The sequence below is a fragment of the Pteropus medius genome, unplaced genomic scaffold (assembly GCF_902729225.1).
Source record: "Pteropus medius unplaced genomic scaffold, Ma_sr-lr_union100, whole genome shotgun sequence".
Taxonomy (NCBI): Eukaryota; Metazoa; Chordata; class Mammalia; order Chiroptera; family Pteropodidae; genus Pteropus; species Pteropus medius.
Genome location: NW_024342467.1, coordinates 18,182,110 through 18,197,069, shown reverse-complemented (window position 1 = coordinate 18,197,069; position 14,960 = coordinate 18,182,110). Strand labels below are relative to the sequence as shown.

The 14,960-nt window shown below is 35.7% G+C and overlaps 1 protein-coding gene and 1 pseudogene across 17 annotated transcripts in view; one reads left to right on the top strand and one right to left on the bottom strand.

Moving 5' to 3' along the window:
- The window catches only part of BBS9 (Bardet-Biedl syndrome 9), a 348,483-nt gene that overhangs the window by 265,708 nt on the left and 67,815 nt on the right, over positions 1–14,960 (bottom strand). The gene's annotated exons all lie outside the window — the stretch shown is intronic.
- Positions 4,504–6,128, top strand: LOC120602001 (etoposide-induced protein 2.4 homolog; annotated as a pseudogene).

Below are 14,960 nucleotides of genomic sequence, written 5' to 3'. Positions count from 1 at the left end.
CATAGTATGACAAAAAGCTAGAGTTTAAAGAAAACTTCAGCCCCAGAGAAAACTTGGCTCCTTAGCATTGTATATGGGGTCTTATTTCCTAAAACTCTAGCAATATAGAAGAGAGTTCTAAATACACTGAAATGTCCATGTGGGCTGCCTCTAGAGTCAGATAATCTGAGTTTGAGTCCAAGTCTACCAAATATTAGCTGTGAGATTGGGCTCAAGTTTCTTTACAAAATGGTGTAACTACCTTAGTTATTGTGAGAATTAAATGAAGTAATATATGGAAACTAGATCCAACAGGTGGTAAATACACAATCAATTATTCTATAATTATTTTCTAAGTCTCATACTACGCGTCGTGTTAATGTTTAACTGCTTGCTGTTTCCTACACACATTATGATGGTGCATTCTTCCGTGTTTTTGCTTAGATTATTCCCTTTCCCCAAAACACTTTACTTTTCTTGCCCTAGTCTAGTAAACGTTCACTGACTACCTCCTGGTCATCCATTCCCCATTCTGCTTATATTTAGCCATGACGTTTGAATGAGACTAACTTTATTCTAAGCTTGAGGGCCCTGACATATGTAAACCAATTAGTATCCCACTAGTCACAATGATTGATTTGGAGACAGGTATAGTTTACAGCCAGTGAGAGAAATTAAATCCTTAGATTGAGCTGGAACTATAGAAAAACTTACCCTTCCTCCTTGGGAAGAAATGTATGAGGAGGACATGGTAGGGAATCACAGAGGCCATCTGGGTTTTACAAGGGCACAGTTAAGACAGGGTCATGGAAGACACTGTTTGAGTCAATACATCAAGCCTTACTTGAAGATAAACCTACCTGTGAACTTTGCAAGCAATGGATTCTCATAAATAATGAAGCCACTCTGAGTTGAGTCTCTGTCCCTGAATCAAATGGATCATCCCATTTGACTTCTGAAAACCACACAGGCAAAGGCCGAGGCTCATGTCTTCCCAAAAGTCTTCTCTTTCCCCCTCAACCACCCTCCAGCTGAGAGCTTACAGATCCCTCTCCTTATCTCCATATTATAGCTAATCACTGATAGAAATGATCAGGTTTTGTATCCCTCACTCATCCCAGACTAAACTCAAAGGCAGAAACCAAATCTTATTCATCTTTGTAAATCCAAGAACTATAAACTGCCTGGCATGTAGAAGATGTGCTAATAAATAAATGTCTGTTAAGCTGAAGTAAACTAGGCAAAATAATTTATTTGTCTCCAGCTAGGTTGGCTGAGATTTTATTCTATGTGTCTAACATACTGCATTTGAAGTAAAAAAAAAAAAAAAAAAAAAAAAAGCTTTATTTATTATAATCCTGGCTGCTGACATTTAGAAAAATGTAGGGATCAATCCAAAACATTACTCAAAATTAAATAAATAAATCCATCAAATCACTGTTTTGGAAGCCACCTCCGAATACATACCAGAGGCTCCTCTTACAGATAATGGTAACAGAAAGAACAGTCCAAAGAAGCCATGAAAGTTTTGTAGTTCTGAAAAGAACAGAGCCAACAGGAAGCCTTCATAAAAGCGATGAGATTTCAGGAGCTATTTAAATGACCTAGGCATGAACCATACTCAAAAGATACCTTACCATATGCTCAGTATTATATTAGGAGCTGTAAGAAATACAGAACAGCAGCAATAATGACTACTACTGCCATTTACTGAGCACCTGTTATATTCCTACCTTTGACCTAAACATTTACCCAGCACATTAGCTATAATCTTAAATAATTCTAAAAAATGGACAATTATCCATTTTACACATGAGAAGACTAAACCCACATAGCTTTAACAATTTGTCTAATGCCAAAGTTAGAAAATAAGAAAATTAGTACTCAAATCAGAATCTATCTGGCTCCATTACATCATTCACATTCCCTGGGAGGCTCCATTATACCACACTGGATCCATTTTTTAAAATAACATCAGTTAACATAGATAATCTAAATGATGTAAAACAGACTAAGTACTAAAAAAAAACCCAAAGAGGTTAATAACAATTAACTTCCTGGGAAAGGCTTCATGATAGAAGTAAGATGTATCCTATCTAGACTGAGAAGGATAAGTAGAATGAATATGGGTCAAAGGTAAAAGCAGAGGAAATTTCTGGGAGAGAAAAGGAACATATTTTAAAAAACATCCAGAGGTAGTTAGACTTGATCTACTGAATGGATCAAGTTTTACCAACAAGGCATGAAATACAAAAGCAAGAGACTGAAAAGATGACAATAGCTTAACGATGCTTCCTCAAAAAGTATGCCTAAACTATACACAGAAAAATAAAATATCTTTTAAAGTTGAAATAGTTCAGAAGTTTGGAGATTCCACCAGAATTTAAAATCGGGATATTTACCCCATTGATCTTAATCATAATGAGAGAAAAATAACCATTGTGATTTGTAAGATCTGGGAACAAATTGATAAAGGACCCACCAAAATCACTTTGAAAGGATTTTGGAAATCAGTATTTTTCATTTTCAAAGGCAAAAAGAAATTGTGCCTGTGGGGCTGAGGGGTGGAAAGCAGGAAAGTTCCATTATGGCAGCCTCATGAAATGAGTATTTATTAAAGAGTGTGCCTCATTTCCTGGTGTTAAAATATCATGTAGTCAAAGCTTTAACATGATGCATAAACTGGTAATCAATCACATGTTGAACTGACTGCTAGATTAACAGTTTTCTCTGCTAAATTATAGTCTATTCACTAAAATGGTATATAGCTCTGGGTCTGTGTGTGTGTGTGTGTGTGCGTGTGTGTGTCCATGCCCAGAATTTCTTTCTACCCTGCATGACCCAGAGCATTTTCCATCATTAATTACCATAGCAACAAGGGCCGGCCCCCATGGAGGTTCAGTCCTGAATACTATTTCCTTCCCTTCTCTCCTGCCTTTTTCTTCCTGTGGAATCATGCAGCAGAGTAAGTGGAGTGGCATACATGAAAGAAGACTACCTTTCCTCAGCCTGCGACGTGTTTTCTGAATCTATGCTCATATTTCTTTTACACATTGAGTAAAAATACAAGTGAAGAAATGCAAACGTGACCTGTGGCCAAGCATATATTGCAGTTCAGCAAGCAGCTGTCAAAAATACTTGGTCTTTCTCCAAGTCTGAAAAACACATGAAAAACAGCTGTATAGGTAGTCAAAAAGGCAGACAGGAAACATCAAGAGACTGATACATAAGAACAGAAGAGTCCAAAAGTCTGTGGAACTTCCGCTGGTTTTACACGCACTTGGAAAATTTTTTGTTGTTGTTGTTACATAAAAGCTGAAACACTAACTCTCATTAATCTTTATTGCAAACCCAACTCAAAAATGATATAACATGTTTGCTATGAGCGAGGACATAAAAATGTTCAGAGTAGGATTTCAACACATACTAACTTAAAAACAAATGGTAGATGGATTTCTAGAGCTTGCAGGATTGTAAATTTGCCATTAAAAATCATTTTTGTACTTTTTTACTAGTATCGTCATATAAATAAAACTACCATTTTGAGATACATGCTACTATTTGACTATACTCAATAATTAACAATTGGTAATTTATTAGGTAAAAAATAGCTAGTTTCTTTCTTACTACTTTCTCCCTCATATTCTATTTTATTTGAGCATTCTAAAAGTAATCAGTGCCTGATAATAATACAATATTCAAGAAGATTCTAAGGTTAAAACCTTAGTTATTTAAAATTTAAATCTCTAAGCAAACAGAGTCAATCAATAAATACAATACACGTGTTGAGCTAAATAACTACTATTTTTAAATATGTACCAGGGAAAAATTACAAATTACCAACTATTATTCAAGTGTTACCCCAGTAAATATCATGAGACTAATTAAAGATTCAAGAAAATAAAAATTGGGTCTACATACTAACTCTTCCTATGAACTTGCCTTTTGACATTTTAATGTGTCTCATTTTCATAGGAACTTTAATAGCCTTACAAAGACCTCTAGTGTGTGTTCCACCAAGTTTTTTATCTAATTTCTCCCCCTAAACTGTGAACAAGGTTATTATAAAGAAATTACAACCATTCATTAAATTAGCATTATATATGATAAATTCAATGTGAATGCAAAGTTAGAGCTTAAAAGAAGGCCCTAAACATTATATTATCACTTGCATCCACAAAATATTGGGTGAATTACTTTGCAGATGTAATAACCATGAAAGGATTGATAACATTCTCTGAAACTCAAATTCATTCAGCAAATTCAAAGAACATTCACTGCACACCTTGCACGTGCTAGCAGAGACAGTCGCTACTCTCAGAAATTTCAGTGGATATGCGAGTTAAATAAATACAACAGTGGAAGAACAGAGGCATATTAAAGTAATTTAAAAGGCTGTGGGAGCATGATGAACTGTGTCTGGAAGAATCAAGAACAGAAATAAAACACGAGTCTTACACACTGAAAAAGCGTTTGCCAGACAATCATAGAAGCAAAAGCAGAGGGCATACCACGTGCAGAGACATGGATTATGACAGCGCTGTGTTTGGAAAGGAGCGAGATCAGTGATCTCTGGGGGAAGCTGTTGGGTGGAGGGAGACACCGCTGATAAAGATGGCAGGCATGCTTCTCAGAACTGACAGCAAAGCCGCAACTTGAGACCAGATCTGGTGCATTCTTATTTTAGTCCTGAAAGCTCTCTCAGTTTCCTCGTCTGTAAAGCAGCTGTGCGAGATTACATGATACCGCTATGATAAAATACAGTAAAAATACTTCATACTGCCTGGGACCCTGGTAAGCATTCAATAAACAGTAACTAAATGGTATTACTGGATCTTGATTATTGAGGGAATTATATAAAAACAATTTTAATTGAGGGGAGAAAAGTCCTCCCAAGCAAAAAAGATAAAATATAATGTGAAAAGAAGCACATACAATCAGAAATTCATCCTTTTTGCCAAAGCGTGGGATTTTTAAGATGATAAGAACTATGGGGGCCGTGGCCCTAGGAGCACCCAAAAGGCGGCCAGGCGGCAGAGCTGCCAGGTCCTTCATGATGGAAGATTTTGAGATGCTTCTCTCTCTCCTGTGTAGTTGGTAGTTTGGGTGGTGAAGAGACGGGTGACAGTGTTAAAACCTTTCTCCAGGCCTTTGCCAGGGGAACCAAAGACTCCACAGGGGCAATCTGTACCATCTCAAAGCTAGATGCTCGAATTCAGCAAGAGAGAGAGGAGCAGCGTCAAAGGGCAACGAACGTCCTGGAGGAGAGCCCAGAGCAGAATTTTCCAGTGCTGCGCTCTTGTTCCGGTTCAGTCTCCTCTCGTTTTAGCGAACGTTCATTCCTGTGCTTCAGTCAGCCACTGCCCAAATTACTGGTGCTCCATCAATGGACACACAACATGGAGATGTCCGGTCGTTGCTGGAATGCTTGCTCACATCAAGTTTCAGTGCTCTCTGGGTTGTACCCATTTGTTCTTAGCGAAATGCTGAATGCCGATTGGTTTCAAGATATAGCCGGCCTAGCATTCGAGGTAACAGGGAAGAAGCCTCACCTATTCCCTATTATCAGCAAAATCATTGCTGACATGCTTGCCAACCTTCTGCTGCAGGCTCTTTTCCTTATCCAGGGGACATCTGTGAGTCTCTTTCCCATCCGTCTTGTTGGCCAGCTGGTTAGTCTCCCGCATGTGTTTCTTTTCTACTCAGTGTACTGCTACAAATACCAGGGGTTCAATAATGGCACTGAAATGCACCAACGGTTGTCAAACCTAGAAAGGAATTGGCCTTCCTACTTCGGATTTGGTTTGCCCTTGGCTTTCCTCACGGCGATGTGGTCCTCTTCCTGTATGTGGCTTCCTCTTCTCTTCTCTTCTTTCCTTTATTCATTATCATTGCCTATGAAGCAAAGACACTGACAAAGCGCACTTTTTCCAGTTGCACCTCTTCTCTTTGGTGGTTTTCTTAAGCACCAGACTCTTCCACAAGATGGTCTACCTGCAGTCTGCCCTGAGCAGCTCAACCTCTGCAGAGAAGTTCCCTTCAGCCCACCTGTCTCTGCCAAACTAAAGGCTGCTGCAGGCCACTGGGTCACCTGCCGTCCAGAGGCTGGGTGGGACTGGGAGGGGGCTGTGCAACTCTTTCCCTGCTGAAGGGCCTCTGCATGTCCCCTTCTCTCTGAGGAACTGAAATTGTATCTCTGGCGAACATAAGGAACAATCTTCCTGACACCAATACGTGGATTTTTAACACCCACGGTTAAAAAGGACCACAGGTTTTTCTGCAGCTTTTTTCTATCATTCGGTAGCCCTGTGCCTGGACTGCTTTGAAAACTTTTTCTCCTTATGCCATTAACGCTCCCCACCTCCCAATCCTGCCTTCCGCCACCCTTGGATAAATGGATTTTGTAATTCTAGCTGTCGTATTTGGTGGACCTGGTGTTCTGACTGTTTTTCCTGAAGCACATGTACTGATTTTGGAGATAAAGGAGTTTCTCAGTTGCTCCTGGTGACTCCCTTTGTAGCCATCACCATTTTGTTTCTGTAACTCAGGTTACATTTTGTTCTCTCTTGCTGCGCTGCAAAAAAAAAACCAAGCCTAAAGAGATGGGACAGGAGGAAAGATCTCACAGCCAGATCTTCTGGGTGTTGAGGAGTGACTTTTCTTCCCCTTGAAGGGGAAAAAGCTTTTTTCACTGGTACATTCAAAGTTCCCCAACTACAGGGAAGGACCAACTTTAGACAAGTGCCTCTGCAACACAGAATGCTCAGAGAACCTGAACTTTTAAACTCTGGAGGTCTGAAATTTACTATCGGCCACTGTCGGGTCTGTCTGGTGTTTCAAAAGAATATTAGGTGCCGCAAATAGGAACTGAAGGGGTAAATTTATTAAACCCATTAAAACTGTGATTGGTTGGTGTTTTTCTGTCATTTTAAAGAGACTAAAATGGAGGAGGGACAGATGTCAAACACTTGCACAATTTTAAAATATCACAATTAAACATGAGCTAGTTTCCCAACTCCCATCTCCCCTCCCCGCCCTGCCCGCCCAAAAAAAAGAAAGAACTGAAAATCTCTCAAAACTTAGGGGGGTATGTGTGAACTACTGGGCTGTTCAAGATTATTCTCTGCCTATTTTAAATTTACTTTCTTCAGAAAAACAATAAATGAGTGGAAAAATCACTCAACCACAAAGAATAAACTGGAAGCCCAAAGGAGTAGAATGATCTTTACATCCATCAGTACTACTCAAAACTCTCACTTCGAAAACATATGCAAAATAAACCTTAAAGAGTTATTAATTATTAGAGCCCTGGAGAGAAAGTCTTTTCTTGGGTAATATGAACCAAGGGATTATTATTATATGAACCAAGGGATTATTACCAGCAGGAAAAGTACCCCCAAAGGGGTACTGATAAGATACGCTCTGGCTGAACCCTGTTCCCAGAACAGAATGGTATATCATAAAAGAACAAATTGAGCGAATATGGGAAAAGTATCAAATGTAGATTAAAGTACTATTATATAATGGAAAAAGAAATGATTTTGAATCAGAAAGACAAAACGATAAAATTTTCAATCTGGCTCTGATACAACTTAGATGTGTGACTTTGGCTACTTCGTTTAATTTCATTCACCCTGTTTCTTCACATGCAAAATAAAACTTATCGCAAACTCTACACCCCATTGGGTTGCTATGAATATTGAAGAAGTGAACATGTGAACTACACAGTTTAGTATCTGAAACGTTGTAGGAGTGTTTGTCAATCTTAATCTCAGATTTTTCATGTTTAAGAAAAAAAAAATCAAACCAACTTTCCCTAGCACCTACACTTATCTATATTTTGGATATCAGATAATTTAGTCATCAAATCTCACTCCTTAGGTATAAAAGGGTAGAAAACATCTCCGGGGAAAGTTAGGACAAAAGGTGTCCAGGAAGTGGAAATGGTTCTGTTCAGAAATTCCTGTCTTTATTTGCTAAAGTACTTGCTAAAGAAGTGATTCCCAGGCTCTTGAATTTCACTGATCTATAAAGTTTCAGAAACTCTTGGGAAACATTACAGGGTCATCAACCTTGTGAACTGCCTGATCAGGAATTTTTTTAAAAAACAGAGACGATCATCACCAACACTTTCTACAAAGACAATACAAACAAGTAGAAAGTAAGAACTATTAGCACTAAGCACAGCCCCTTTAATTGAACAGAACTTAGCTTCATGAAAACTTCAGTACCTTAGCTAATTTTTTTTCATTACTTTGAGACCATTCAAACTTTGACAGGGGACAGCATTTGAGAACTACTATTTATCCCAGCATTAACCAGTTTCAAACCCACCACCATCTGGCACTTAAGAACCATTACTATAAAACATTCAGAACACAAGAACAAGTTTTTCCTTTATAGGAACAAAGGAAAAAACTGGTTCCAAGACCCATTCAGGCCTAGGTGAAGAAACAAGTATTTTCCATAAATCTGTTGGCTCTTTACAAACTCACCAAGGACAGACTTCTGGAACCAAAAAGTAAAGCAAAGGCTCCCTCTGCTGACAAGTAGGTAAAGAATCTAACCCTATCAAAAGGCAACTGACTTCTTTAAAATCTTCACAATACTGACTGGGTGTTACATGTGCTTTTACTATTCTCTAGCAAAGACCAGTTTTACTTTATGTCGTAAAATACTAGAATATAGTTACATCTGATATAAATGTGAAAAATATGTATAACATGGTAACATTCCTAGTATAATGCAATAAATCTTTCTAAACTACCTTTCGAATTTCTTGGTTTCTGCTTTATGCTCTAAGGATTAACTGAGCTACGATGTCATACAAAGAGGAAATGAAAGAAGGCTAAAAAATTGAGGTGGGTTTCAAGAGATTATGTGGAACAAAGGTAGCAAGCAATAAATGCGTTGATGACCTCTCACAGAAGTCTCATGAGATTGACACAAGCACATTAAAGACTTCAAAAATAATAATAATAGCAGTTTACAAGCACTGGCCCATACACTATTAATATATCCAACTCTAGCATCTATTCTGTAACTTAAGAAGGTCAAGAAGTATTGTTCTTATTCAAATGTGGGAAGACCTAAGGCTCGGGAAAGTTTGATGATTTGATAAGGACACACAACTGGTAAATAGCAAGGCCAGAACTCAACCCTACATGTCTTCTATATGTCTGTTTCTACGCATAAAGTAGGTACCCTGATGACAGTCTCTAAACCTCTTTCTGATTTCAAATTTAGCATGGCCTATCATCACAATTGTACTTTGTATGCTGATAAACAACATCAGATTTAAATACAAAATGTTAAATGTTTCACTTCAGCAGACAAAATTTGATATAGCTGCTTGCTAAATTTTTTGTTATGATTTCTTTATTTATTCTTGTCTTATTGCCAAAGAATTGCTTGCAAAGATAGATAAAATTAAACGAATTGTAAAATAAGTAGATGAGAATAGCAAATAAAACCGATTCTACCACTAATATTATTAAATAGTTGGTTAAAAGTAGCATTTTTAAGTACATCAATACATTGCCAAAAAAATAAAAAATAAAGTTCAGAAGCCAAATGCCAAGTGAAAGTGAGAACCCACAAAGGCAAACAGAGCCCCTGGGGTATTTTCCTGAACCAGACAACATTCAGCTTAAGTTTCCACGGTCTCAAATGACATATGGTAAAGGAGAAAAACCGTGGGGCTCACTCCATGTGGGGAATCTAGTTGATCCTGCACATTATGTTCTTCACCAGCATAAAGCTAAGTCCACAAAGGGCTCTATCTACCCTTAGTGTAAGGAGAATTTAGAACTAGCATTCTTCCTCAAGCCCAAGATAAAGCAAAATAAAATGTACATCTCAAAACTTGGAATCAGATAAAAAATCTCTCCTAAGCATTCATAAACCCTAAGCTGATCTTAATGTGGGTTTTCAAACCAAATTTCACTCTATTGGCTTGTCCAAAACGACTCAATCTGTGAATTTACTATGAAGTGATTCTGGATTAGAAGCACCACCAAGCACCTGACACAAGAAAACTGAAATCTTTGAAGGAACACTCCAAAGAACATGATCTCACAGGCAAAATCACAATACACAAGGAATTAAAGGCAGTATGAGCAAGAGACAGCAAAAATAATAGAGGACAGAATCAGAACCGTAAGGACTTTATATACTGAAATTACTAATTTCAGTAGAATATAAAAATACTACATTTTATGGTTAAAAAATAAAAACTGCTATTAAAAATATAATTAAGAGACTTTATCAATGACCAAGCAGATTTTTAAGGAACAAATAAACTTTGATACATTAAAAATGTAACAATTAAACTTAACAAAATTCACGAAACTCCAAGAGAAGTTTCAATAGAAATTAGTCTGTAAATAGCAGTGATTTAGGAAATGGAAACTAAATCTACGGAAATAATCTAGAATGCATTAATAAGAAACATAGATATAGAAAATACAAGTGAAGTTAAGAAACATTAACAGTACAGTAAGATGGTCTAACATATATCTAATTGGATTTTCCTTAGGAGATAATGGAGAGAATATGGAAGAGGCAACATTCAAAGAAATAATGGCTGAGTATTTTCCAGAATTGTTGAAAGGTTCCAATTCTAAGATCCAGTTTCAAGCCGAATAAATTCTAAGTAGGATAAATAAAAATAAATCTTCCCTAGATACTGACAGAGAAACTCCAGAACACCAAAGACAAAGAGAATCTCTTAAAAGCACTAAGAGAAAAAAAATTAACTAGAAAAATAATAACAGCTAGAATGAAAGCTGACTTCTTTACACCAATGAAAGCCAAAATAGAGCAGAATATTATCTTTTGTGTAGCAGGAAAAATAACGGTCAATGTATACCCAGCCTTCCTCCCATCCACCCTCAAAATAATTTTAATGTAATAAAACAAAGATCCCAAGCAGAGCAGCTAGCAATCAAGTTTCTCACACACTAACTCGAACTTGACTTTCGGATCTTAACTTCCTTAGGAAGGCCAAATTAAGAAAATACTTTAGAATCATAGTGTAGGAAAGATCTTGATAAGAATGGTGCAAAGATCAGAAGCCATAACAAAAAAACCAAAAAGATTAAAACATTTAACATCATAAAAAATCAAAACATTTGTACGCCTAAGTAAAGAAACAAAGTTAAAACTTAAAAAGTTAAAAACCTATTATTCACATGCCGTGTATACTTGGGCAAATTGCTCAATCTTACCAATTCTAAATTTTCTCAGGCCTAAAATGAGAATAAGAAACCTACTTCATAAGGTTACTTTGAGAATTAAATGAGAAGACTTAGGTTAAATCTATAGCATAGTCTTAGGTGGTAGCACCTAGCAGGTACTAAATAAAATTTTTTACGATTATTTTAAATTATGAAAATATAACATGTCAGTCTCGGCCATTAAATAAAGATTTTGAACATTTTAAAAAATAATACCTAGTGTTGGCACAGATGCTACTCATAGATGAGAAAAAGGGTAAATTGGGTCCATCACTCTGGTATAATTTATGTGTACCAAAAGTTTTTCATCCCAATTATCCAATTCTAAGATTTTATCCTAAAGAAATATCAGAGATAAACACAGAGATTCAAATACTGGTAATTTATGACCATAGTATTCTTTTATTTTCTTATTTTAATTTCAGCCTCATTAAAGTATAACTGACAAAACCGTAAGGTATTTAAAGTTCATACTGTGGGGATTTGATATAAGGACACATAGTTTAAGGATTCCCCCCATTTAGTTAATTAACATATCCATCACCTCACCTATCTGTCTTCTTCGCTGGAGAGAAAATAAGTTCTACTCTCTTAGCAAATTTCAATTATACAATACAGTGTTAACTATAGTACCCATGTTTTACATTAGATCCTAAGACCTTATTCATTTCATAGAAGAAACTTTGTACCCTTTCACTGACCGCTCCCTATTTCCCCCATCCTCCAGCTTCTGGCAACCACTTTCCTCTTCTTTGTTTCTATGAGTCTGACTTTTTTTTAGATTCCACATAAGTGACACCATACAGTATTTATCTTCCTCTGTCTGGCTTTTTTCACTTGGCATAATGCCCTCGGGTCCATCCATGTTGTTGTAAATGGCAGGATCTCCTTCTCTCATGGCTGAATAATATTCCATTGTATGTATCTACCACATATAATTTATCCATTCATGTTTGTTGTTCCATATCTTACCTACTATGAATAATCCTTCGATGAACATAAGAATGCAGCTATCTCTTCAAACACATGTTTTCACTTCTTCTGAATACCCAGAAGTGGGATTGCTGGATCGTATGGTAGTTATATTTTTTTTAAGTTTTTGAGGAACCTCTACACTGTTTTCCACAATAGTTGCACCAATTTACATTCCCGACAAGAGTGCATTTGGGTTCCCCTATCTCTATATCCTTACCAACACTTGTTACCTCTTACGTCTTTTTGATAATAGCCATTCTAACAGGTGTGGAGGGATATTTCATTGTGGTTTTGATTTGCATTTCCCTGATCCTTCATGATGTTGAGCATTTTTTCAAATACTTGTTCAACTTGTATATCTTCTTTTGAGAATTGTCTATTCAGCTTCTCTCCCCATTTTTTTAATCAGATTGCTTTTATTGCATTGAGTTGTATAGGTTCTTTATATACTTTGAATATTAACTCCTTATTTTATATATATTTTCTCCCATTCCACAGGCTGCCTTTTCATTTTGTTAATGGTTTCCTTTGCTGTACAGAAGCTTTTTCGTTTGATGTAGTCCCATTTGGTTCTTTTGTTTTGTTTATTTTTTTCGGCAGTGGATATTTTTAAATTTGCAAGTAATCTCATGAACACATTTTTGTTATACTCATTGCAATGATATAGTCCAAGAGAATGTTGCTTTTTGGCCTCACCCAATCCCACTTTTCTTTCCAAAGAGTTTATCATAAATATAATAAAAATAATAAATCTGGATTGTCATTATTTTCTCAATAAAATGTATGCTAGCTACTCCTTGCTACTCTTATAATGATAACTTTTGATCTTCAGGCAACTTTGCTTTGAGCATAATATTTCCAATATTTCTATTTATCTTTTGATTTTTGTGGTGTTAAATGTTTTTTTCTTTCCAGTTTTATTGAGATATAATATTTGAAAGTTAGGAAAATATATTCTAAGTGTTCCACTACAACGAAAAAAGTTTTTTTTTCATTTTCTTTTTTGTATCTGTATGAGATGATGAGTGTTAACTAAATTTAATGTGATAATCATTTCACAATATATGTGTCAGATCGTTTATGCTGTACATCTTAAACTTATACAGCGTCGTATTCTACTTGCTTATTTTTGCTTTTGTTGTCTTTGCTTTTGGTGTAAAATCTAAAAATATCACCGCCACGGCCAATGTCAAGGAGCTTACCTCCTATGTTTTCTTCTAGGAGTTTTATGGTTTCAGGTCTTACATTCAAGTCTTTAATCCACTTGGAGTTGATTTTTACATATGGTGTAAGATAGGAGTCCAAGTTTCGTTCTTTCGCATGTGGCAATCCAGTTTTTCCATGAACACCATTTATTGAAGAGACAATTCTTTCTCCACTGTATATTCTAGGCTCCTTTTTCATAAATTAATTTCTGAGCTCTCTATGCTATTCCACTGATCTGTGTGTCTCTTTTTATGCCGATACCATATTGTTTTGATTATTATATAGTTTGAAATCACAAAGTGTGATGCTTCCAGCTTTGTTCTTCTTTCACAAGATTGCTTTGACTACTTAAGGTCCTTGATGGTTTCATAGAAATTTTAGGATGACTATAGAATTTTTCAAAGCAAAATATTAGAAACAATTCTCCCAGCAACAGTATATCAGAGAATTTCTACAATCATTTAGAATTATATTGAAGTAGAATGTTTATTGATTTTGTAAATGCTCATATTGTTCAGTGATAAAAAGATCTTAAAAGAATAAACAATATGAACCCAGGTTTAAAGCATAAAAATTCAAAGTAAAAAAAATAAATACACTAAAATAGTCATAATAATTTGTTAGTTCCTAGTGACAAGAGCAGAGATTATTTTATTTCCCTCTTCCATATAAACCTCATCCAAAGTTTTTATATATGAACATGTTATTTCAATTTTTTAAAAAACTTTTTCTTGGGTTGGGCAGAAATTCATCAAATTCCTCACAATTCCTGAAGTTCAGACCCACCAATGATTGGCTCTGCTATGGTATATAAAGTAAAATATACATATATTAAAAGCATTAGATATATATTAACAGATGAATTACAACGTATATGTATGCATAATTCTTTGTCATTAAAAATGAAGTAGGTTTATATTTACTGACATGGAAAGATAGTCACAATTTACAAGGCGAAAAAAGGCAATGAACAGTAGAACCCATTTAGTTTAAAATGTCTATGTTTATATAGAAATGAATATATAAAAGTTAATGATAATCAATAAATTTAACAGTAACCCAGTCATGTCATCGTTTTTTATTCACGTAACTGTATTCTCTAATTTATAAACAGTTAACATAGTGTTACAAGGGAAAATACTCCTTAAAGCAGTTTCATTACACAAAAAGGAGTTATATATCTAAAATCACTAATTAATAATTGTAAATACAGTTTCTAGTCACATAAAAGTAAGTGAAAAGGTAAAGAAACTTTTTATACAATGTCATATATATGAAATTTCATATACAGAGAGAAAGAGTGAGAGAGAGGGAGGGAGACACAGAGACAGAGACAGAGAGAGAAGCCAAGTATTTCAGGTAAAAGTCATTGAGTCTAAATTGCCCAGGCAAGCACCTCCACTTCACTTCCTGTACATGTACACACAAACTCCATTACTTTGTATATGTCAGTGCACAAATATTTACATCTTCAGTCGTGTGTATAATTTTAAAAGTCCAACCAATTTCGTCAAGGACAAAAAAGTTGCTAATAAAGCCAAAACTTAATTTAACATCATTCCG